Below are 25121 nucleotides of genomic sequence, written 5' to 3'. Positions count from 1 at the left end.
ATCCTGGGGGCCTTGAAGAATGTGTGGAAGTCGAGAACATTATCTCGGAAAGCAAAAATGGGTATGTTTGAAGGAATAGTGGTTCCAACAATGTTGTATGGTTGCGAGGCGTGGGCTATGGATAGAGTTGTGCGCAGGAGGATGGATGTGCTGGAAATGAGATGTTTGAGGACAATGTGTGGTGTGAGGTGGTTTGATCGAGTGAGTAACGTAAGGGTAAGAGAGATGTATGGAAATAAAAAGAGCGTGGTTGAGAGAGCAGAAGAGGGTGTTTTGAAGTGGTTTGGGCACATGGAGAGGATGAGTGAGGAAAGATTGACCAAGAGGATATATGTGTCGGAGGTGGAGGGAACAAGGAGAAGAGGGAGACCAAATTGGAGGTGGAAAGATGGAGTGAAAAAGATTTTGTGTGATCGGGGCCTGAACATGCAGGAGGGTGAAAGGAGGGCAAGGAATAGAGGGAATTGGAGCGATGTGGTATACCGGGGTTGACGTGCTGTCAGTGGATTGAATCAAGGCATGTGAAGCGTCTGGGGTAAACCATGGAAAGCTGTGTAGGTATGTATATTTGCGTGTGTGGACGTATGTATATACATGTGTATGGGGGGGGGGGTGGGGGGCCATTTCTTTCGTCTGTTTCCTTGCGCTACCTCGCAGACGCGGGAGACAGCGACAAAGTATAATAAATAAATAAATAAATATATATATATATATATATATATATATATATATATATATATATATATATATATATATATATATATATATATTCCTATGAGTCCACGGGGAAAATGAAACACGATAAGTTCCCAAGTGCACTTTCGTGCAATAATCACATCATCAGGGGAGACACAAGAGGGAAATATAGCGGTCAGTTGATATACATCGAAGAAACGAAGCTAGGATGCCATTTAGTAAACATGTGATTGTCCAAAACATACAACGAGCGTTGATGAACTTATCATTTTACAAATTTTATCAACAATAAAGTTATCTAATTTGTATAGACCATCACTAATATCAAGATTATAATTCTTTGTGTATTTAATAATAGAAGATTCAATGATATTTCTCTTGGTAAGTTAGCAAAGAAATCATTTTATAGAGTTGAGCCCAAACCTCCCATTGACACCAAGAATCTTTTAGTTCTCCCTTTTGATAATAATTTCACTTTGCTTCCCATGTTGCTTAAGTCCTTTAATGTAAATGTTGCCTTTAGCAACAATAATACTATAAAGAATATCTTAATCAGGAATTCACCAGAAAATTCTCTTGGATGTATCTATAAAGTGCCTTGTGGAAACTGTGATAAATTTTATGTTGGTCAGACTGATAAGGATCTTTCTGTTAGACTTAAGTAACATAAATATAGTATAAGAACGGGACAAGAATCAAATGCCTTGTTTAATCCCGTTAAAAACTATGATCATTGCATTGACTGGAGTAACGCCATCTCAGTTATCAACTCTAACTCTATTACCAAGAGAAATATCATTGAATCTTCTATTATTAAATACACAAAGAATATTAGTGATGGCCTATACAAATTAAATAACTTTAGTGTTGATAAAATTTGTAAAATGAGAAGTTTATGAACGCTCGTTGTATGTTTTGGACAATCACATGTTTTCCAAATAGCGTCCTAGCTTCGTCTCTTCGATGTATATCAACTGACTGCTATATTTCTCTCTTGTGTCTCCCCTGATGATGTGATTATTACACGAAAGTGCACTTGGGAACTTATCGTGTTTCATTTTCCCTGTGGACTCATAGGAATATCTTGTTCACGCGCAAAATTGTGATCCTTTCCAATATATATATATATATATATATATATATATATATATATATATATATATATATATATATATATATATATATATATACATATATATATATATATATATATGTACATTCCTCACGTGTCGTAGAAGGCGGCTTAAAGGTACGGTAGCGGAGGGCTAGAAACCCTCCCCTCCTTGTATTTTAACTTTCTAAGAGGGGAAACAAAAGAAGGAGTCACGCGGGGAGTGTTCATCCTCCTCGAAGTCTCAGAGTGGAGTGTCTAAATGTCTGTGGATGTAACCAAGATGAGTAAAATAGGAGATAGGTAGTATGTTTGAGGAAAGGAACCTGGATGTTTTGGCTCTGAGTGAAACAAAGCTCAAGGGTAAAGGGGAAGAGCGTTTTGGGAATGTCTTGGGAGTAAAGTCCTGGGTTGGTGAGAAGACAGAGCAAGGGAAGGAGTAGCACTACTCCTGAAACAGGAGTGGTGGGAGTATGTGACAGAGTGTAAGAAAGTAAACTCTAGACTGATATGGGTAAAACTGAAAGTGGATGGAGAGAGATGGGTGATTATTGGTGCCTATGCACCTGGGCATGAGAAGAAAGATCATGAGAGGTAAGTGTTTTGGAAGCAGCTGAGTGAGTGTGTTAGTAGTTTTGATGCACGAGACCGGGTTATAGTGATGGGTGATTTGAATGCAAAGGTGAATAATGTGGCAGTTGAGGAAATAATTGGTGTAAATGGGGTGTCCAGTGTTATAAATGGAAATGGTGAAGAGCTTGTAGATTTATGTGCTGTAAAATGACTGGTGATTGGAAATACCTGGTGTAAAAAGAGAGATATACATAAGTATACGTATTTAAGTAGGAGGGATGACCAGAGAGCGTTATTGGATTACGTGTTAATTGATAGGCGCGTGAAAGAGAGACTTTTGGATGTTAATGTGCTGAGAGGTGTAACTGGAGGGATGTCTGATCATTATCTTGTGGAGGTGAAGGTGTAGATTTGTAGAGGTTTTCAGAAAAGAAGAGAGAATGTTGGGGTGAAGAGAGTGGTGAGAGTAAGTGAGCTTGGGAAGGAGAGTTGTGTGAAAGTACCAGGAGAGACTGAGCGCAGAATGGAAAAAGATGAGAGCAAAGGACTTAAGGGGAGTGGGGGAGGAATAGGATGTATTTAGGGAACCAGTGATGGCTTGCGCAAAAGATGCTTGTGGCATGAGAAGAGTGGGAGGTGGGCAGATTAGAAAGGGTAGTGAGTGGTGGGAGGAAGAAGTAAGATTATTAGTGAAAGAGAAGAGAGAGGCATTTGGACAATTTTGAAAGGGAAATAGTACAAATGACTGGGAGATGTATAAAAGAAAGAGGCAGGAAGTCAAGAGAAAGGTGAAAGAGGTGAAAAAGAGGGCAAATGAGACCTGGTGGGAGAGAGTATCATCAAATTTTGGTGAGAATGAAAAGATGTTTTGGAGGGAGGTAAATAAAGTGCGTAAGACAAGAAAGCAAATGGGAACATCGGTGAAGGGGGTTAATGGAAGGTAATAACAAGTAGTGGTGATGTGAGAAGGAGACGGAGTGAGTATTGAAGGTTTGTTGAATATGTTTGATGATAGAGTGGCAGATATAGGATGTTTTGGTCGAGGTGCTGTGCGAGGTGAGAGGTAGTAAAAACTTTGCGGAAGATGAAAGCCGGCAAGGCAACAGGTTTGGATGGTATTGCAGTGGAATTTATTAAAAAAGGGGGTGACTGTGTTGTTAAATGGTTGGTAATGATATTCAATGTATGCATGACTCATGGTGAGGTGCCTGAGGATTGGCGGAATGCATGCATAGTGCCATTGTACAAAGGCAAAGGGGATAAAGGTGAGTGCTCAAATTACAGAGGTATAAGTTTGTTGAGTATACCTGGGAAATTATATGGGAGGGTATTGACTGAGCGCGTGAAAACATGTACAGAGCATCAGATTGGGGAAGAACAGTGTGGTTTCAGAAGTGGTAGAGGATGTGTGGATCAGATGTTTGCTTTGAAGAATGTATGTGTGAAATACTTAGAAAAGCAAATGGATTTGTATGTAGCATTTATGGATCTGAAGAGGGCATATGATAGAGTTGATAGAGATGCTCTGAGGAAGGTATTAAGAATATATGGTGTGGGAGGCAAGTTGCTAGAAGCAGTGAAAAGTTTTTATCGGGGATGTAAGGCATGTGTACGAGTAGAAAGAGAGGAAAGTGATTTGTTCTCAGTGAATGTTGGTTTGCGGCAGGGGTGCGCGATGTCTCCATGGTTGTTTGATTTGTTTATGGATGGGGTTGTTAGGGAGGTGAATGCAAGAGTTTTAGAGAGAGGGGCAAGTATGCTGTTTGTTGTGGATGAGGGCTTGGGAAGTGAGTCAGTTGTTGTTCGCTGATGATACAGCGCTGGCAGCTGACTCGGGTGAGAAACTGCAGAAGCTGGTGACTGAGTTTGGTGAAGTGCGAGAAAGAAGAAAGCTGAGAGTAAATGTGAATAAGAGCAAGGTTATTAGGTACAGTAGGGTTGAAGGACAAGTCAATTGGGAGGTAAGTTTGAATGGAGAAAAGCTGGATTAATTGAAGTGTTTTAGATATCTGGGAGTGGATTTGGCAGCGGATGGAACCATGAAGGCGGAAGTGAGTCACAGGGTGGGGGAGGGGGCGAAAGTTCTGGGAGCGTTGATAAATGTGTGGAAGTCGAGAACATTATCTCGGAAAGCAAGAATTGGTATGTTGGAAGGAATGGTGGTTACAACAATGTCATATGGTTGCAAGGCGTGGGCTATATATAGAGTTGTGTGGAGAAAGATGGATGTGTTGGAAATGAGATATTTGAGGACAATATGTGGTGTGAGGTGGTTTAATCGATTAAGTAGTGAAAGTGTAAGAGAGATGTGTGGAAATGAAAAGAGCGTGGTTGAGAGAGCAGAAGAGGGTGTTTTGAAATGGTTTGGTCACATGGAGAGATGAGTGACGAAAGATTGACCAAGAGGATATATGTGTCGGAGGTGGAGGAAAGGAGAAGTGGGAGACCAAATTGGAGGTGAAAGGGTGGAGTGAAAAAGATTTGATGCGATCGGGGCCTGAACATGCAGGACGGTGAAAAGGGCAAGGAATGGAGTGAATTGGACGATGTGGTATACCGGGGTCGACGTGCTGTCATGGATTGAACCAGGCATGTGAAGCGTCTGGGGTAAACCATGGAAAGCTGTGTAGGTATGTATATTTGCGTGTGTGGACGTATGTATATACATGTGTATGGGGGGGGGGGGGGTTGGGCCATTTCTTTCGTCTGTTTCCTTGCGCTACCTCGCAACGCGGGAGACAGCGACAAAGTATAATAAATAAATAAATAAATATATATATATATATATATATATATATATATATATATATAATATATATATATATATATATATATATATATATTCCTATGAGTCCACGGGGAAAATGAAACACGATAAGTTCCCAAGTGCACTTTCGTGCAATAATCACATCATCAGGGGAGACACAAGAGGGAAATATAGCGGTCAGTTGATATACATCGAAGAAACGAAGCTAGGATGCCATTTAGTAAACATGTGATTGTCCAAAACATACAACGAGCGTTGATGAACTTATCATTTTACAAATTTTATCAACAATAAAGTTATCTAATTTGTATAGACCATCACTAATATCAAGATTATAATTCTTTGTGTATTTAATAATAGAAGATTCAATGATATTTCTCTTGGTAAGTTAGCAAAGAAATCATTTTATAGAGTTGAGCCCAAACCTCCCATTGACACCAAGAATCTTTTAGTTCTCCCTTTTGATAATAATTTCACTTTGCTTCCCATGTTGCTTAAGTCCTTTAATGTAAATGTTGCCTTTAGCAACAATAATACTATAAAGAATATCTTAATCAGGAATTCACCAGAAAATTCTCTTGGATGTATCTATAAAGTGCCTTGTGGAAACTGTGATAAATTTTATGTTGGTCAGACTGATAAGGATCTTTCTGTTAGACTTAAGTAACATAAATATAGTATAAGAACGGGACAAGAATCAAATGCCTTGTTTAATCCCGTTAAAAACTATGATCATTGCATTGACTGGAGTAACGCCATCTCAGTTATCAACTCTAACTCTATTACCAAGAGAAATATCATTGAATCTTCTCTTATTAAATACACAAAGAATATTAGTGATGGCCTATACAAATTAGATAACTTTAGTGTTGATAAAATTTGTAAAATGAGAAGTTTATGAACGCTCGTTGTATGTTTTGGACAATCACATGTTTTCCAAATAGCGTCCTAGCTTCGTCTCTTCGATGTATATCAACTGACTGCTATATTTCTCTCTTGTGTCTCCCCTGATGATGTGATTATTACACGAAAGTGCACTTGGGAACTTATCGTGTTTCATTTTCCCTGTGGACTCATAGGAATATCTTGTTCACGCGCAAAATTGTGATCCTTTCCAATATATATATATATATATATATATATATATATATATATATATATATATATATATATATATATATATATATATATATACATATATATATATATATATATATGTACATTCCTCACGTGTCGTAGAAGGCGGCTTAAAGGTACGGTAGCGGAGGGCTAGAAACCCTCCCCTCCTTGTATTTTAACTTTCTAAGAGGGGAAACAAAAGAAGGAGTCACGCGGGGAGTGTTCATCCTCCTCGAAGTCTCAGAGTGGAGTGTCTAAATGTCTGTGGATGTAACCAAGATGAGTAAAATAAGAGATAGGTAGTATGTTTGAGGAAAGGAACCTGGATGTTTTGGCTCTGAGTGAAACAAAGCTCAAGGGTAAAGGGGAAGAGCGTTTTGGGAATGTCTTGGGAGTAAAGTCATGGGTTGGTGAGAAGACAGAGCAAGGGAAGGAGTAGCACTACTCCTGAAACAGGAGTGGTGGGAGTATGTGACAGAGTGTAAGAAAGTAAACTCTAGACTGATATGGGTAAAACTGAAAGTGGATGGAGAGAGATGGGTGATTATAGGTGCCTATGCACCTGGGCATGAGAAGAAAGATCATGAGAGGTAAGTGTTTTGGAAGCAGCTGAGTGAGTGTGTTAGTAGTTTTGATGCACGAGACCGGGTTATAGTGATGGGTGATTTGAATGCAAAGGTGAATAATGTGGCAGTTGAGGAAATAATTGGTGTAAATGGGGTGTCCAGTGTTATAAATGGAAATGGTGAAGAGCTTGTAGATTTATGTGCTGTAAAATGACTGGTGATTGGAAATACCTGGTGTAAAAAGAGAGATATACATAAGTATACGTATTTAAGTAGGAGGGATGACCAGAGAGCGTTATTGGATTACGTGTTAATTGATAGGCGCGTGAAAGAGAGACTTTTGGATGTTAATGTGCTGAGAGGTGTAACTGGAGGGATGTCTGATCATTATCTTGTGGAGGTGAAGGTGTAGATTTGTAGAGGTTTTCAGAAAAGAAGAGAGAATGTTGGGGTGAAGAGAGTGGTGAGAGTAAGTGAGCTTGGGAAGGAGAGTTGTGTGAAAGTACCAGGAGAGACTGAGCGCAGAATGGAAAAAGATGAGAGCAAAGGACTTAAGGGGAGTGGGGGAGGAATAGGATGTATTTAGGGAACCAGTGATGGCTTGCGCAAAAGATGCTTGTGGCATGAGAAGAGTGGGAGGTGGGCAGATTAGAAAGGGTAGTGAGTGGTGGGAGGAAGAAGTAAGATTATTAGTGAAAGAGAAGAGAGAGGCATTTGGACAATTTTGAAAGGGAAATAGTACAAATGACTGGGAGATGTATAAAAGAAAGAGGCAGGAAGTCAAGAGAAAGGTGAAAGAGGTGAAAAAGAGGGCAAATGAGACCTGGTGGGAGAGAGTATCATCAAATTTTGGTGAGAATGAAAAGATGTTTTGGAGGGAGGTAAATAAAGTGCGTAAGACAAGAAAGCAAATGGGAACATCGGTGAAGGGGGTTAATGGAAGGTAATAACAAGTAGTGGTGATGTGAGAAGGAGACGGAGTGAGTATTGAAGGTTTGTTGAATATGTTTGATGATAGAGTGGCAGATATAGGATGTTTTGGTCGAGGTGCTGTGCGAGGTGAGAGGTAGTAAAAACTTTGCGGAAGATGAAAGCCGGCAAGGCAACAGGTTTGGATGGTATTGCAGTGGAATTTATTAAAAAAGGGGGTGACTGTGTTGTTAAATGGTTGGTAATGATATTCAATGTATGCATGACTCATGGTGAGGTGCCTGAGGATTGGCGGAATGCATGCATAGTGCCATTGTACAAAGGCAAAGGGGATAAAGGTGAGTGCTCAAATTACAGAGGTATAAGTTTGTTGAGTATACCTGGGAAATTATATGGGAGGGTATTGACTGAGCGCGTGAAAACATGTACAGAGCATCAGATTGGGGAAGAACAGTGTGGTTTCAGAAGTGGTAGAGGATGTGTGGATCAGATGTTTGCTTTGAAGAATGTATGTGTGAAATACTTAGAAAAGCAAATGGATTTGTATGTAGCATTTATGGATCTGAAGAGGGCATATGATAGAGTTGATAGAGATGCTCTGAGGAAGGTATTAAGAATATATGGTGTGGGAGGCAAGTTGCTAGAAGCAGTGAAAAGTTTTTATCGGGGATGTAAGGCATGTGTACGAGTAGAAAGAGAGGAAAGTGATTTGTTCTCAGTGAATGTTGGTTTGCGGCAGGGGTGCGCGATGTCTCCATGGTTGTTTGATTTGTTTATGGATGGGGTTGTTAGGGAGGTGAATGCAAGAGTTTTAGAGAGAGGGGCAAGTATGCTGTTTGTTGTGGATGAGGGCTTGGGAAGTGAGTCAGTTGTTGTTCGCTGATGATACAGCGCTGGCAGCTGACTCGGGTGAGAAACTGCAGAAGCTGGTGACTGAGTTTGGTGAAGTGCGAGAAAGAAGAAAGCTGAGAGTAAATGTGAATAAGAGCAAGGTTATTAGGTACAGTAGGGTTGAAGGACAAGTCAATTGGGAGGTAAGTTTGAATGGAGAAAAGCTGGATTAATTGAAGTGTTTTAGATATCTGGGAGTGGATTTGGCAGCGGATGGAACCATGAAGGCGGAAGTGAGTCACAGGGTGGGGGAGGGGGCGAAAGTTCTGGGAGCGTTGATAAATGTGTGGAAGTCGAGAACATTATCTCGGAAAGCAAGAATTGGTATGTTGGAAGGAATGGTGGTTACAACAATGTCATATGGTTGCAAGGCGTGGGCTATATATAGAGTTGTGTGGAGAAAGATGGATGTGTTGGAAATGAGATATTTGAGGACAATATGTGGTGTGAGGTGGTTTAATCGATTAAGTAGTGAAAGTGTAAGAGAGATGTGTGGTAATAAAAAGAGTGTGGTTGAGAGAGCAGAAGAGGGTGTTTTGAAATGGTTTGGTCACATGGAGAGAATGAGCGACGAAAGATTGACAAAGAGGATATATGTGTCAGAGGTGGATGGAAGGAGAAGTGGGAGACCAAATTGGAGGTGAAAGGGTGGAGTGAAAAAGAATTTGAGCGATCGGGGCCTAAACATGCAGGACGGTGAAAAGCGTGCAAGGAATGGAGTGAATTGGAACGATGTGGTATACCGGGGTCGACGTGCTGTCAATGGATTGAACCAGGGAATGTGAAGCGTCTGGGGTAAACCATGGAAAGTTTTTGTGGAGCCTGGATGTGAAAAGGGAGCTGTGATTTCGGCGCATTATACATGACAGCTAGAGACAGTGTGAACGAATGTGGCCTTTGTTGTCTTTTCCTAGTGCTACCTCGCGCGCATGCGGGGGAAGGGGGCGTCATTTCATTTGTGGCGGGGTGGCGACGGGAATGAATAAAGGCAGCAAGAATGAATTATGTACATGTGTATATAAGTGTTTCCGTGTATGTATATATATGTATACGTTGAAATGTATAGGTATGTATATGTGCGTGTGTGGACATGTATGTATATACATGTGTATGTGGGTGGGTCGGGCCATTCTTTCGTCTGTTTCCTTGTGCTACCTCGCTAACGCGGGAGACAGCAACGAAGTATAAAAAATTAATAAATAACAAATAGATGTATATATATATATATATATATATATATATATATATATATATATATATATATATATATATATATATATACATATTCGCCATTTCTCGCGTTAGCGACGTAGCGTCACGAACAGAGGACTGAGCCTCAGAGGAAAAATCCTTACTTGGCCCCCTTTTCTATTCCTTCATTTGGAAAAGTAAAAACTGGAGTTGAGGATTTCCAGCGCCCCTCTTCCATCCCTTTTAGTCGCCTTCTACGACACCCAGGGAATACATGGAAAGTATTCTAAAAGAGGAAACAGAAGGAGGCAAACGAGGAATGCTCATCCTCTTCGAAAGCTCAGATTGGAGTGTCTGAAAGTGTGAGAAGAAAGGAGAGATAGGTAGTATGTTTGAGGAAAGAAACATGGATGTTCTGGCTCTGAGTAAAACGAAGCTCTCGGGTAAAGGGGAAGAATGGTCTGGAAAAGTCTTGGGAGTAAAGTCAGGGGCTGACAAAAGCTAAGGAAGGAGTAGCACTACTCCTACAGCAGGGTTTGTGGAAGTTTGTGATAGTGTAAGGAAGAAAATTTTAGATTGATGGAGAAGAAAGATCTTGAGAGGCAAATGTTTTAGGAGAAGTTGAATGAGTGTGTCAGCAGTTTTGGTGCACGAGACCGGGTATTAGTGATGGGTGATTTAAATGTGGTGGGCAATGTGGCAGTTCAGGATATGATTTGGGTACATGGGGTATTCAGTGCTGTGAATGGAAATGGTGATGAGTTTGTGGATTCAAGTTCTGAAGAAAGACTGGTGATTGGAGATATCTGGATTAAAAAAAGATATATATAAGTATACGTATGTGAGTAGGAGAGATGGTCAAAGGCATTATTTACCAAGTATTTACCAAGGGTGTAAGGCATGTGTACGATTAGGAAGAGAGAAGAGTGATTGGTTGGTCTGCGACAGGGGTGGGTGATGTCCCCATGGTTGTTTATCTTGTTTATGGATGGAGTGACTATGGAGATGATGCAGGAGTTTTGGAGAGAGGGGCGAGTATGCAATCTGTTGAGGATGAGAGCGCCTGGGAAGTGAGTTAAATGTTATTCGCTGATGATACTGCACTGGTTGCTCATTCAAGTGAGAAGCTGCAGTTGGTGACTAAATTTGGAAGAGTGTGTGAAAGGAGAAAGCTGAGAGTAAATGATAATAAGAGCAAGGTTATTAGGGTTGAGAAACAAGTTAACTGGGATGTAAGTTTGAATGGAGAAAAATTGGAGGAAGTGAAATGTTTTACATATCTTTGAGTGGACTTAGCAGCGGATGGAACCATGGAAGTAGAAGTGAGTCATAGGGTTGGGGAGGTTGTGAAAGTTCCGGAAGCGATGAAGAATGTGTTGAAAGAGAGAACTTTATCTCGGAGAGCGAAATGGGTATGTTTTTAGGAATAGTAGTAACAGCAATATCATATGGTTGCGAGGCGTAGGCTATAGATAGGGTTGTGCGGAGGAGGGTGGATGTGTTGGAAATGAAATGTTTGAGGACAATATGTGGTGTGCGGTGGTATGATCGAGTAAGTTATGAAAGGGTAAGAGAGATTTGTGGTAATAAAAAGGGTGTGCTTGAGAGAGCAGAAGAGGGTGTGTTGAAGTGGTTTGGGCATATGGAAAGAATGAGTGAGGAAAGGTTGACAAAGAGGATATGTGTCAGAGGTGGAGGGAATAGGGAGAAACAGGAGACCAAATTGGAAGCGGAAGGATGGAGTGAAAAAGATTTTGAGCGATTGGGTCCTGAACATACAGGAGGGTGAGAGGCGTGCAAGGAATAGAGTGAAATGGAAAGATGTGGTATACTGGGGTTGACATGCTGTCAATGGACTGATCCAGAGCATGTGAAACGTCTGAGGTAAACCATGGAAAGGTCTGTGGGTCGTGGATGTGGATAGGGAGCATTACATATGATAGCTAGAGACTGAGTGTGAACGAATGTGGCCTTTTTTGTCTGTTTTTCTGGCTCTACCTCACTGAAGCAGGAGGTAGCGATACTGTTTCCTGTGGGGCGGGGTAGCGCCAGGAATGGATGAAGGCTATGGATTTTCTGCTAGATATTCTTTGACGTATCTTCCTATTTTTATCTTTAATAATTCTTTCTTTCGCTGTTGTTTGTCAACAGAATTCCATGCAGTTTTCTTTCCTCGAATGCCTTTGGCAGAGTCAGGAAGAACAGAACTTATTTACTTTCCTCTCATTATAGTTTATAGAAACAACTTATATATATAGCTTAGCTTTTATCGACTAACCTCTAAATAAGGATGAATAGCTGGGCCGACTGCCGCAACCAGGATTCGAACCCATGCGCTCGACCCTGGGCGGCCCGTGAATGCGTTACGGTCAGGAACACGCTAATCGCTACACCATACGTAGAGTGGTCTTGTGTAAGATAATTACAGTTCGAGTTTGCATCTACTTACGTGTGGTTGATCCGTGTTGGTCCTTATGTATGTATAACGTTATTACTGATCATGTGTCTTGACATGTGTTTCTATCACTCTACCAAGAGAGAGAGAGAGAGAGAGAGAGAGAGAGAGAGAGAGAGAGAGAGACAGACAGACAGACAGAGAGAGACAGACAGAGAGAGAGAGACATGAATATCCTGTTCCTCTCATGATATAGTTAACACCACAAAGACGAGCGCCTGTGTTCACTCACCCGTGAGGGGAGGTCCTGGTGGAGGGTGAGGAACCGCCGCCCTGGGCAGGCAACACCAGGATCGGGGGCGACGCCCCTCCGCCGCCGCCACCACTCCCCATCTCCGACACTCCTGCCGAAGGATGATGACAGTATGGGTCACCAGTGTGCCTGACTCTGGTCTCGTGAAGCCAACACACACACACACACACACACACACACACACACCAGCAGGTGTTCGTGTTGCTCGTGTGGTACTGTGTCAGGTGTCCTGGTAGATCATGTGTGGTAATGTGTCAGGTGTCCTGGTAGGTCATGTGTGGTACTGTCAGGTGTCCTGGTAGGTCATGTGTGGTACTGTCAGGTGTCCTGGTAGGTCATGTGTGGTACTGTGTCAGGTGTTCTAGTAGGTCATGTGTGGTACTGTGTCAGGTCTGGTCTTGCCTGGTGTAGCAGTGTGAGGTGAGGTATTGTTTCAGGTGTGGTAGTGTGGCAGGTGTGGTAGTGTCTTACGTGGTAGTTTTACAGGTGTAGTTATGTGTCAAGTGTGTAAGTGTGTCGAGTATAATAGTGTTGCAGGCATGGCAGTGTCAGGTGTGATTGTGTGTCATTTGTGATAGTGTTGCAGATATGGTCGTGTGCCTGGTATAGAAGTGTTGCGGGTGTGGAAGTGTTACAGGTGTGGTAGTGCGTCCGGTGTGGTAGCCTGTCAGGTGTGGTAGTGTGTCTGTTGTGGTAGCCTGTCAGGTGTGGTAGTGTGTCTGGTGTGGTAGCCTGTCAGGTGTGGTAGTGTGTCTGTTGTGGTAGCCTGTCAGGTGTGGTAGTGTGTCTGGTGTGGTAGCCTGTCAGGTGTGGTAGTGTGTCTGGTGTGGTAGCCTGTCAGGTGTGGTAGTGTGTCTGGTGTGGTAGCCTGTCAGGTGTGGTAGTGTGTCTGGTGTGGTAGCCTGTCAGGTGTGGTAGTGTGTCTGGTGTGGTAGCCTGTCAGGTGTGGTAGTGTGTCTGGTGTGGTAGCCTGTCAGGTGTGGTAGTGTGTCTGGTGTGGTAGCCTGTCAGGTGTGGTAGTGTGTCTGGTGTGGTAGCCTGTCAGGTGTGGTAGAGTTGCTGGTGTGGTAGCCTGTCAGGTGTGGTAGTGTTGCTGGTGTGGTAGCCTGTCAGGTGTGGTAGTGTGTCTGGTGTGGTAGCCTGTCAGGTGTGGTGGTGTGTCTGGTGTGGTAGCCTGTCAGGTGTGGTGGTGTTGCTGATGTGGTAGCCTGTCAGGTGTGGTAGTGTTGCTGATGTGGTAGCGTGTCAGGTGTGGTGGTGTTGCTGATGTGGTAGCGTGTCAGGTGTGGTAGTGTGTCTGGTGTGGTATCCTGTCAGGTGTGGTGGTGTGTCTGGTGTGGTAGCCTGTCAGGTGTGGTAGTGTTGCTGGTGTGGTAGCCTGTCAGGTGTGGTAGTGTTGCTGGTGTGGTATCCTGTCAGGTGTGGTAGTGTTGCTGGTGTGGTAGCCTGTCAGGTGTGGTAGTGTTGCTGGTGTGGTAGCCTGTCAGGTGTGGTAGTGTTGCTGGTGTGGTAGCCTGTCAGGTGTGGTAGTGTTGCTGATGTGGTAGCCTGTCAGGTGTGGTAGTGTTGCTGATGTGGTAGCGTGTCAGGTGTGGTGGTGTTGCTGATGTGGTAGCGTGTCAGGTGTGGTAGTGTGTCTGGTGTGGTATCCTGTCAGGTGTGGTGGTGTGTCTGGTGTGGTAGCCTGTCAGGTGTGGTGGTGTGTCTGGTGTGGTAGCCTGTCAGGTGTGGTAGTGTTGCTGGTGTGGTAGCCTGTCAGGTGTGGTAGTGTTGCTGGTGTGGTAGCCTGTCAGGTGTGGTAGTGTTGCTGGTGTGGTAGCCTGTCAGGTGTGGTAGTGTTGCTGATGTGGTAGCCTGTCAGGTGTGGTAGTGTTGCTGATGTGGTAGCCTGTCAGGTGTGGTAGTGTTGCTGGTGTGGTAGCCTGTCAGGTGTGGTAGTGTTGCTGGTGTGTTGTGCCTCACTTGTAGTGCTCATGCAGGTGTGGTAAGGTGTCAAATGAGGACATCATTATTGAGATCAGAAATAAACAACATCTCAAACGGTTATAGTGACATAAGTTATACCAACCCCAGTCCAGGAAATGTCCCTCACAGGGTTCGTGTCCCTGTCATACATACACTGTCATACACATTATGACAGTTATCATCCTGGTGGTCAGTGTATAATACGTCTGCCCCACCAGTACTGCACATCCATTGTGTTTGTTGTGGTACATTACTTACATCACGAACACTCGAGTACACAGTGTGGCAGGACGTGGGGTCTGAGTGCTCTAAACTCTCCACATTCTCTGTCGTCCTCACTTCCCTCACACCAAGCTGCCAGGGATATCTGTATCCCAGTCTTAACCTCATATATGCTGAGTCTTTCCACCTGCACCTGCCTTTCTCCATCATGAGACCTACTTTATCTATTTCTATCTCATGTTCCTCTCAGGCTAGATACTTATAACCTTCCTGGAAAGATTTACAACAGTATATCAAATCACAATCCCCATTATTTTTTTTTAATGAGTTCTTTTATGTATCGTCTCTTTCCTTGCCTGCAAAAATGTCCTTATATTTTTCATACCGTCTTATGTACATCATTGTACAAGCAGTATACCTCTATGATATGCTCTGTAATCGAATTCCATTTTCATGATCTCAATCATTGTACGTCCATCTGATATCTTAAGATTATTCTCATGGCATCATTTGGCATCACTTGAAGTCTTCTCAACCATTCCTCACAGCCACAATATACATCCTTCTTAATACGGGAACCCTGATCCTTTACCACAACACGCCAAAGCCCTCGGGCTCACCAGTAATCTCCCTTTACACAGAATGAGAATTTGAATTACTTTTACCTTCATAATCTCAGTAGTGAATCCAACATCCCTACCTAGGTATCTGTATGTTGACAGTGTGTCGGGTGTGGTAGTGTGTCACGTGTGGTAGTGTGTCAGGTGTGGTAGTGTGTCTGGTGTGTTAGTGTGTCGGGTGTGTTAGTGTGTCGGGTGTGGTAGTGTGTCACGTGTGGTAGTGTGTCAGGTGTATTAGTGTGTCGGGTGTGGTAGTGTGTCTGGTGTTGCAGTGTCGGATGTGGCAGTGTGTCAGGTGCTGTAGTGTGTCAGGTGTGGTAGCGTGTCAGGTGTTGTAGTGTGTCGGGTGTGGTAGTGTGTCGGGTGTGGTAGTGTCAAGTGTGGTAGTATGTCGGGTGTTGTAGTGTGTCGGGAGTTGTAGAGTGTCAGGTGTGTTAGTGTGTCGAGTGTTGTAGTGTGTCAGGTATGTTAGTGTGTCGGGTGTTCTAGTGTGTCGGGTGTGATAGCGTGTCGGGTGAGGTAGTGTATCGGGTGTGTTAGTGTTTCGGGTGTTGTAGTGTGTCGGGTGTTGTGGTGAATCGGGTGTGGTAGTGTGTCAGGTGTGTTAGTGTGTCGGGTGTGGTAGTGTGTCGAGTGTTGTAGTGTGTCAGGTATGGAAGTGTGTCGGGTATGTTAGTGTGTTGGGTGTGGTAGTGTGTCAGGTGTGGTTGTGTATCGGGTGTGGTAATGTGTCAGGTGTGGTAGTGTGTCGGGTATGTTAGTGTGTCGGGTGTGGTAGTGTATCAGGTGTGGTAGTGTGTCGGGTGTTGTAGTGCGTCGGGTGTGGTAGTATGCCGGGTGTGGTAGTGTGTCAGGTGCATGTTGGGTGTGGTATTGTGTCGGTTGTTGTGGTGAGTCGGGTGTGGTAGTGTGTCGGGTTTGGTAGTGTTTCCGGTGTGGTAGTGTGTCGGGTGTTGTAATGTGTCGGGTGTTGTAGTGTATCAGGTGTGGTAGTGTGTCAGGTGTGCTATTGTGTCTGGTGTGTTAGTGTGTCGGGTGTGGTAGTGTGTCGAATGTGTTAGTGTGTCCGGTGTGATAGTGTGTCAGGTGTGGTAGTGTGTCAGGTGTGGTAGTGTGTCGGGTGTGTTTGTGTGTCGGATGTGGTAGTGTGTCGGGTGTTGTAGTGTGTCAGGTGTGGTAGTATGTCGGGTGCGTGTTGGGTGTGGTATTGTGTCGGGTGTTATCGTGAGTCGGGTGTGGTAGTGTGTCGGGTGTTGTAGTGTGTCACGTGTGGTAGTATGTCGGGTGTGGTAGTGTGTCGGATGTTGTAGTGTGTCACGTGTGGTAGTATGTCGGGTGTGGTAGTGTGTTGGGTGTTGTAGTGTGTCGGGTGTTGTTGTGTATCGGGTGTTGTAGTGAGTCAAGTGTTATAGTGAGTCGGGTGTGGTGGTGTGTCAGGTGTGTTAGTGTGTCGGGTGGGGTAGTGTAACGGGTGTGTTAGTGTTTTGGGTGTTGTAGTGTGTCGGGTGTTGTAGTGAGCTCGGTGTGGTAGTGTGTCAGGTGTGTTAGTGTGTCGGGTGTGGTAGTGTGTCGAGTGTTGTAGTGCGTCAGGTGTGGTAGTGTGTCGGGTGAGGTACTGTGTCGGGTGTGGTAGTGTGTTGGGTGTGGTAGTGTGTCGAGTGTTGTAGTGTGTCAGGTGTGGTAGTATGTCAGGTGTTGTAGTGAGTTGGGTGTGGTTGTGTGTCAGGTGTGTTAGTGTGTCGAGAGTGGTAGTTTGTCGACTGTTGTAGTGCTTCAGGTGTGGTAGTGTGTCGGGTGTGGTACTGTATTGGGTGTGGTAGTGTGTCGGATGTGGTAGTGTGTCGAGTGTTGTAGTGTGTCAGGTGTGGTAGCGTGTCGGGTATGTTAGTGTGTCGGGTGTGGTAGTGTGTCGGGTATGTTAGTGTGTCGGGTGTGGTAGTGTGTCAGGTGTGGTAGTGTATCGGGTGTTGTAGTGTTTTAGGTGTGTTAGTGTTTCGGGTGTTGTAGTGTCAGGTGTGGTAGTATGTCGGGTGTGGTAGCGTGTCGGGTGTGGTAATGTGCCGGATGTGGTAGTGTGTCGGGTGCATGTTGGATGAGGTGTAGGGTGTTGTGGTAAGTCGGGTGTGGCAGTGTGTCGGTTGTGGTAGTGTTTCGGGTGTGGTAGTGTGTCGAGTGTTGTAGTGTGTCGGGTGCTGTAGTGTGTCAGGTGTGGTAGTGTGTCAGGTGTGGTAGTGTGTCTGGTGTGTTAGTGTGTCGGGTGTGGTAGTGTGTCGGATGTTTTAGTGTGTCGGGTGTGGTAGTGAGTCAGGTGTGGTAGTGTGTCAGGTGTGGTAGTGTGTCGGGTGTGTTACTGTGTCGGGTGTGGTAGTGTGTCGGATGTTGTAGTGTGTCAGGTGTGGTATTGTGTCGGGTGTTGTAGTGAATCGGGTGTGGTAGTGTGTCGGGTGTTGTGGTGTGTCGCGTGTGGTAGTATGTCGGGTGTGGTAGTGTGTCGGGTGTTGTAGTGTGTCACGTGTAGTAGTATGTCGGGTGTGGTAGTGTGTCGGGTGTTGTAGTGTATAGGATGTTGTAGTGAGTCGGGTGTGGTGGTGTGTCAGGTGTGTTAGCGTGTCGGGTGGGGTAGTGTATTGGGTGTGGTAGTGTGTCAGGTCTGGTAGTGTGTCGGGTGTGGTAGTGTGTCGGGTGTGGTAGTGTGTCGAGTATGTTAGTGTATCAGGTGTGGTGGTGTGTCAGGTGTGGTAGTGTGTCGGGTGTGCTAGTGTGTCGAGTATGTAAGTGTGTCAGGTGTGGTAGTGTGTAGGGTGTGTTAGTGTGTCAGGTGTGGTAGTGTGTCGGGTGTGGTAGTGTGTTGAGCGTATTAGTGTGTCGGGTGTGGTAGTGTGTCGAGTATGTTAGTGTATCAGGTGTGGTGGTGTGTCAGGTGTGGTAGTGTGTCAGGTGTAGTAGTGTGTCGAGTGTGGTAGTGTGTCGAGTATGTAAGTGTGTCAGGTGTGGTAGTGTGTAGGGTGTGTTAGTGTGTCAGGTGTGGTAGTGTGTCGGGTGTGGTAGTGTGTTGAGCGTGTTAGTGTGTCGGGTGTGGTAGTGTGTCAGGTGTGGTAGTGTGTCGGGTGTGGTAGAGTGTCGGGTGCTGTAGTGTGTCGGATGTGTTAGTGTGTCAGGTGTTGTATTGTCTCGGGTGTGGTAGCGTGCCAAGTGTTGTAGTGTGTCGGGTGTGGTAGTGTGTCAGATGTGGTAGTGTGTCGGGTGTGGTAGTATGTCGGGTGTTATAGTGTGTCGGGTGTTGTATTGTGTTGGGTGTGGTAGTGTCAGGTGTGGTAGTATGTCGGGTGTTGTAATGAGTCGGGTGTTGTGGTGTGTCAGGTTTGTTAGTGTGTCGGATGGGGTAGCGTGTCGGGTGTGTTAGTGTGTCGGGTGTTGTAGTGTGTCGGGTGTAGTAGTATATCAGGTGTATTAGTGTGTCGGGTGAGGTAGTGTATCGGGTGTGTTAGAGTTTCGGGTGTTGTAGTGTGTCGGGTGTTGTAGTGAGTCGGGTGTGATAGTGTCAGGTGTGTTAGTGTGTCGGGTGTGGTAGTGTGTCGAGTGTTGTAGTGCGTCAGGTGTGGTAGTGTGTCGGGTATGTTAGTGTGTCGAGTGTGGTAGTGTGTCAGGTGTGGTAGTATATCGGGTGTGGTAATGCATCAGGTGTGGTAGTGTGTCGGGTATGTTGGTGTGTCGGGTGTGCTAGTGTGTCAGGTGTGGTAGTGTGTCTGGTGTGTTTGTGTGTCGGGTGTGGTAGTGTGTCGGATGTGTTAGTGTGTCAGGCGTTGTAGTGTGTCGAGTTATGGTAGCGTGTCGGGTGTTGTAGTGTGTCGGGTGTGGTAGTGAGTCAGGTGTGGTAGTGTGTCAGGTGAGGTAGTGTGTCGGGTGAGTTAGTGTGTCGGGTGTGGTAGTATGTCGGGTGTTGTGTTAGGTGTGGTAGTATGTCGGGTGCGTGTTGGGTGTGGTACTCTGTCGGGGGTTGTAGTGAGTCGGGTGTGGTAGTGTGTCTGGTGTTGTAGTGTGTCACGTGTGGTAGTATGTCTGGTATGGTAGTGTGTCGGGTGTTGTAGTGTGTCACGTGTGGTATTATGTCGGGTGTGGTAGTATATCGGGTGTTGTAGTGTATCGGGTGTTGTAGTGTTTCGGGTGTTGCAGTGAGTCGGGTGTGGTGGTGTGTCAGGTGTGTTAGTGTGTCGGGTGGGGCAGTGTATCGGGTGTGTTACTGTGTCAGGTGTGGTAGTGTGTCGGGCGTGGTAGTGTGTCGGGTGTGGTAGAGTGTCGATTATGTTAGTGTGTCAGGTGTGGTAATGTGTCAGGTGTGGTAGTGTGTCGGGTGTGGTAGTATGTCAGGTGTGGTAGTGTGTCGGGTGTATTAGTGTGTCATGTGTGGCAGTGTGTCAGGTGTGTTAGTGTGCCGATAGTGTGTCGGGTGTTTAGTGTGTCGGGTGTGGTAGTGCGTCAGATGTGGTAGTGTGTCGGGTGTATTAGTGTGTCGGGTGTGGTAGTGTATCGGGTGTGATAGTGTCTCGGGTGTGGTAGTACGTCAGGTGTGGTAGTGTGTCGGGTGTATTAGTGTGTCGGGTGTGGTAGTGTGTCGGGTGTTGTAGTGTGTCGGATGTGTTAGTGTGTTGTAGTGTGTCGGGTGTGGTAGCGTGTCAGGTGTTGTAGTGTGTCGGGTGTGGTAGTGTGTCAGATGTGATAGTGTGTCGGGTGTGGTAGTATGTCGGGTGTTGTAGTGTGTCGGGTGTTGTAGTGTGTCGGGTGTGGTAGTGTCAGGTGTGGTAGTATGTCGGGTGTTGTAGTGTGTCGGGCGTTGTAGTGTGTCAGGTTTGTTAGTGTGTCGGGTGGGGTAGTGTGTCGGGTGTGTTAGTGTGTCGGGTGTTGTAGTGTGTCGGGTGTGGTAGTGTGTCAGGTGTGTTAGTGTGTCGGGTGAGGTAGTGTATCGGGTGTGTTAGAGTTTCGGGTGTTGTAGTGTGTCGGGTGTTGTAGTGAGTCGGGTGTGGTAGTGTGTCAGGTGTGTTAGTGTGTCGGGTGTGGTAGTGTGTCGAGTGTTGTAGTGCGTCAGGTGTGGTAGAGTGTCGGGTGTGGTATTGTGTCGGGTGTGGTAGTGTGTCGGGTGTGGTAGTGTGTCGAGTGTTGTAGTGTGTCAGGTGTGGTAGTGTGTCGGGTATGTTACTGTGTCGGGTGTGGTAGTGTGTCAGGTGTGGTAGTGTATCGGGTGTGGTAATGTGTCAGATGTGGTAGTGTGTCGGGTATGTTAGTGTGTCGGGTGTGGTAGTGTCAGGTGTGGTAGTGTGTCGGGTGTAGTAGTGTGTCGGGTGTGTTAGTGTGTCGGGTGTTGTAGTGTCAGGTGTGGTAGTATGTCGGGTGTGGTAGTATGTCGGGTGTGGTAGCGTGTCGGGTGTGGTAGTGTGTCGGGTGTGGTAGTGTGTCAGGTGTGGTAGTATGCCTGGTGTGGTAGTGTGTCGGGTGTGGTAGCGTGTCAGGTGTGGTAGTATTCCCGGTGTGGTAGTGTGTCGTGTGCATGTTGGGTGTGGTATTGTGTCGGGTGTTGTGGTGAGTCGGGAGTAGTAGTGTGTCGGGTGTGATAGTGTTTCGGGTGTGATAGTCCGTCGGGTGTTGTAGTGTGTCAGGTGTGGTAGTGTGTCAGGTGTTGAGTGTGTCTGGTGTGTTAGTGTGTCGGGTGTGGTAGTGTGTCGGATGTGGTAGTGTGTCGGGTGTGGCAGTGTGTCAGGTGTGGTAGTGTGTCCGGTATAGTAGTGTGTCGGGTGTGTTAGTGTGTCGGGTGTTGCAGTGTGTCAGGTGTGGTAGTATGTCGGGTGCATGTTGGGTGTGGTATTGTGTCGAGTGTTGTATTGAGTGGGGTGTGGTAATGTGTCGGGTGTTGTAGTGTGTCACGTGTGGTAGTATGTCGGGTGTGGTAGTGTGTTGGGTGTTGCAGTGTGTCCCGTGTGGTAGTATGTCGGGTGTGGTTGTGTCGCGTGTTGTAGTGTGTCGGGTGTTGTAGTGTGTCGGGTGTTGCAGTGAGTCGGGTGTTATAGTGAATCGGGTGTGGTGGTGTGTCAGTTGTGTTAGTGTGTCGGGTGGAGTAGTGTATCGGGTGTGGTAGTGTGTCAGGTGTGGTAGTGTGTCGGGTGTGTTAGTGTTTCGGGTGTTGTAGTGTGTCGGGTGCTGTAGTGAGTCGGGTGTGGTAGTGTGTCAGGTGTGTTAGTGTGTCGGGTGTGGTAGTGTCGAGCGTTGTAGTGCGTCAGGTGTGGTAGTGTGTCGGGTGTGGTATTGTGTCGTGTGTGGTAGTGTGTCGGGTGTGGTCGTGTGTCGAGTGTTGTAGCGTGTCAGGTGTGTTATTGTGTCGGGTATGTCAGTGTGTCGGATGTGGTAGTGTGTCAGGTGTGGTAGTGTATCGGCTGTGGTAATGTGTCAGGTGTGGTAGTGTGTCGGGTGTGGTAATGTCAGGTGTGGTAGTGTGTCGGTTGTTGTAATGTGTCGGGTGTGTTAGTGTGTCGGGTGTGTTAGTGTGTCGGGTGTTGTAGTGTCACGTGTGGTAGTATGTCGGGTGTGGTAGCATGTCGGGTGTGGTAGTGTGTCGGGTGCATGTTGGGTGTGGTATTGTGTCGGGTGTTGTGGTGAGTCGGGTGTAGTAGTGTGTTGGGTGAGTTAGTGTGTCGGGTGTTGTAGTGTCAGGTGTGGTAGTATGTCGGGTGTGGTAGCGTGTCAGGTGTGGTAGTGTGTCGGGTGTGGTAGTGTGTTAGGTGTGGTAGTATGTCGGGTGTGGTCGTGTGTCGGGTGCGTGTTGGATGTGGTATTGTGTCGGGTGTTGTGGTGAGTCGGGTGTGATAGCGTGTCGGGTGTGGTAGTGTCGGGTGTGGTAGTGTGTCGGGTGTTGTAGTGTGTCAGGTGTGGTAGTGTCGGGTGTGGTAGTGTGTCGGGTGTTGTAGTGTGTGGGTGTGGTATTGTGTCGGGGGTTGTAGTGAGTCGGGTGTCATAGTGTGTCGGGTGTTGTAGTGTGTCACGTGTGGTAGTATGTCGGGTGCGTGTTGGGTGTGGTATTCCGTCGGGTGTTGTAGTGATTCGGGTGAGGTAGTGTGTCGGGTGTTGTAGTGTGTCACGTGTGGTAGAATATTCGGGTGTGGTAGTGTGTCGGGTGTTGTAGTGTGTCAGGTTTGGTAGTATGTCGGGTGTGGTAGTGTGTTGGGTGTGGTAGTGTGTCGGGTGTGGCAGTGTGCCTGGTGTGGTAGTATGTCGGGTGTGGTAGCGTGTCGGGTGTGGTAGTATGTCGGGTGTGGGTGTGTCGGGTGTTGTAGTGTCAGGTGTGGTAGTATGTCGGGTGTGTTTGTGTGTCGGGTGTTGTAGTGTGTCAGGTATGATAGTGTGTCGGATGTGTTAGTGTGTCGGGTGTGGTAGTGTGTCGGGTGTTGTAGTGTCACGTGTGGTAGTATGTCGGGTGTGGTAGTGTGTCGGATTTTGTCGTGTGTCAGGTGTGGTAGTATGTCGTGTGTGGTAGTGTGACGGGTGTTGTAGTGTGTCAGGTGTGGTAGTATGTCGGGTGTGTTAGTGTGTCAGGTGTGGTAGTGTGTCGGGTGTTGTAGTGTCACGTATGGTAGTATGTCGGGTTTGGTAGTGTGTCGGGTGTGGTAGTGTGTCGGGTGTTGTAGTGCGTCAGGTGTGGTAGTATGTCGTGTGTGGTAGTGTGTCGGGTGTTGTAGTGTGTCAGGTGTGGTAGTATGTCGGGTGTGTTAGTGTGTCGGGTGTGGTAGTGTGTCGGGTGTTGTAGTGTCACGTATGGTAGTATGTCGGGTTTGGTAGTGTGTCGGGTGTGGTAGCGTGTCGGGTGTGGTAGTATGTCGGGTGTGGTAGTATGTCGTGTGTGGTAGTGTGTCGAGTGTTGTAGTGTCAGGTGTGGTAGAATGTCGTGTGTGGTAGTGTGTCGGGTGTTGTAGTGTGTCAGGTGTGGTGACGCAGCAGGGCTGGCAGTGTTGAGTAGCTAACTTCTTGAACAAGACATAGCGACCCCTACCTGTGATGACCTTTGACCTGACTCTTAAGGATCAAGACAAAGGTCACGCCATCGTATCCAAGGGTCGTAACGTCCTGCTGAGGTATTGCACCGTCGTGTTCAAGGATCGTACCGTCGTGTTCAAGGATCGTACCGTCGTGTTCAAGGATCGTACCGTCGTGCTCAAGGTTCGTACCGTCGTACTCAAGGATCGCACCGTCGTGCTCTAGGATCGTACCGTCGTGTTCAAGGATAGTACCGTCGTGCTCAAGGATCGTGCTGTCGTGCTCAAGGATCGTACCGTCGTGCTCAAGGATCGTACCGTCGTGCTCAAGGGTCGTGCTGTCGTGCTCAAGGATCGTACCGTCGTGCTCAAGGGTCGTGCTGTCGTGCTCAAGGATCGTACTGTCGTGCTCAAGGATCGTACCGTCGTGCTCAAGGATCGTACTGTCGTGCTCAAGGATCGTACCGTCGTGCTCAAGGATCGTACCGTCGTGCTCAAGGATCGCACCGTCGTGCTCAAGGATCGTACCGTCGTGCTCAAGGATCGTACCGTCGTACTCAAGGATCGTACCGTCGTGCTCAAGGATCGTACTGTCGTGCTCAAGGATCGTACCGTCGTGCTCAAGGGTCGTGCTGTCGTGCTCAAGGATCGTACCGTCGTACTGAAGGATCGTACCGTCGTGCTCAAGGATCGTACCGTCGTGCTCAAGGATCGTACTATCGTGCTCAAGGATCGTACCGTTGTGTTCAAGGATCGTACCGTTGTGTTCAAGGATCGTGCCGTCGTGCTCAAGGGTCGTGCTGTCGTGCTCAAGGATCGTACTGTCGTGCTCAAGGATCGTACCGTCGTGCTCAAGGATCGTACCGTCGTGCTCAAGGGTCGTGCTGTCGTCCTCAAGGGTCGTGCTGTCGTGCTCAAGGATCGTATCGTCGTGCTCAAGGATCGTACCATCGTGCTCAAGGGTCGTGCTGTCGTGCTCAAGGATCGTACCGTCGTGTTCAAGGATCGTACCGTCGTGCTCAAGGGTCGTGCTGTCGTGCTCAAGGATCGTACCGTCGTGCTCAAGGATCGCACCGTTGTGCTCAAGGATCGTACCGTTGTACTCAAGGATCGTACCGTCGTGCTCAAGGATCGCACCGTCGTGCTCAAGGATCGTACCGTCGTGCTCAAGGGTCGCACCGTCGTGCTCAAGGGTCGTACCGTCGAGCTCAAGGGTCGTGCCGTCGTGCTCAAGGGTCGTGCCGTCGTGCTCAAGGGTCGTGCCGTCGTGCTCAAGATTTATTACAGAATTTACCTGAATTCGGCCGCTGTGACATGGTTGTAGCTGCTGTCTGTTGTATATAGCAACTGTCCACTGTAGCCACTGCCCACCCCGGTGACTGGTGTAGCCACTGCCCACTCTGACGTCCGCTGTAGCCACTATCCAATCTGATTACCTGTAGCTACTGCCCTCTTTGGTGTCTGGTGTAGTCACTACCCACTCTGTTGACTGGCGTAGCCACTACCAGCGCTAATGTTTGATGTAGCCACTGTCCACTCTGGTGTCTAGTATAGCCACTACCCACTCTGGTTGCTAGTTTAGCCACTATCTACTTGGTGTCTTGGTTTAATCACTACTCACTCTGGTGTCTGGCATAGCCACAACTCACTCTGGTGTAGCCACTTCCCACCCGGTGTCTGGTTTAGCCACTTCCAGCTCTGGTGTCTGGTGCAGCCACTTCCCGCTCAACCTCTTGCACCAGCCTCT

General features: G+C 46.6%; 1 long non-coding RNA gene across 1 annotated transcript in view; it reads right to left on the bottom strand.

The window, feature by feature from the left end:
• The window catches only part of LOC139760702 (uncharacterized), a 39974-nt gene extending 15150 nt beyond the window's left edge, over nt 1-24824 (bottom strand). The window contains exons 1-2 of the long non-coding RNA XR_011715387.1: nt 24669-24824; nt 12532-12643 (exon numbers count right to left, since the gene is read on the bottom strand). This is a non-coding gene — a long non-coding RNA (uncharacterized lncRNA). The remainder of the gene's footprint in view (nt 1-12531; nt 12644-24668) is intronic.
• Between the last annotated feature and the right edge of the window lie 297 nt (nt 24825-25121).

This window comes from Panulirus ornatus, chromosome 37, assembly GCF_036320965.1.
Source record: "Panulirus ornatus isolate Po-2019 chromosome 37, ASM3632096v1, whole genome shotgun sequence".
Classification (NCBI taxonomy): Eukaryota; Metazoa; Arthropoda; class Malacostraca; order Decapoda; family Palinuridae; genus Panulirus; species Panulirus ornatus.
This window is presented reverse-complemented; position numbering and strand designations above follow the sequence as displayed.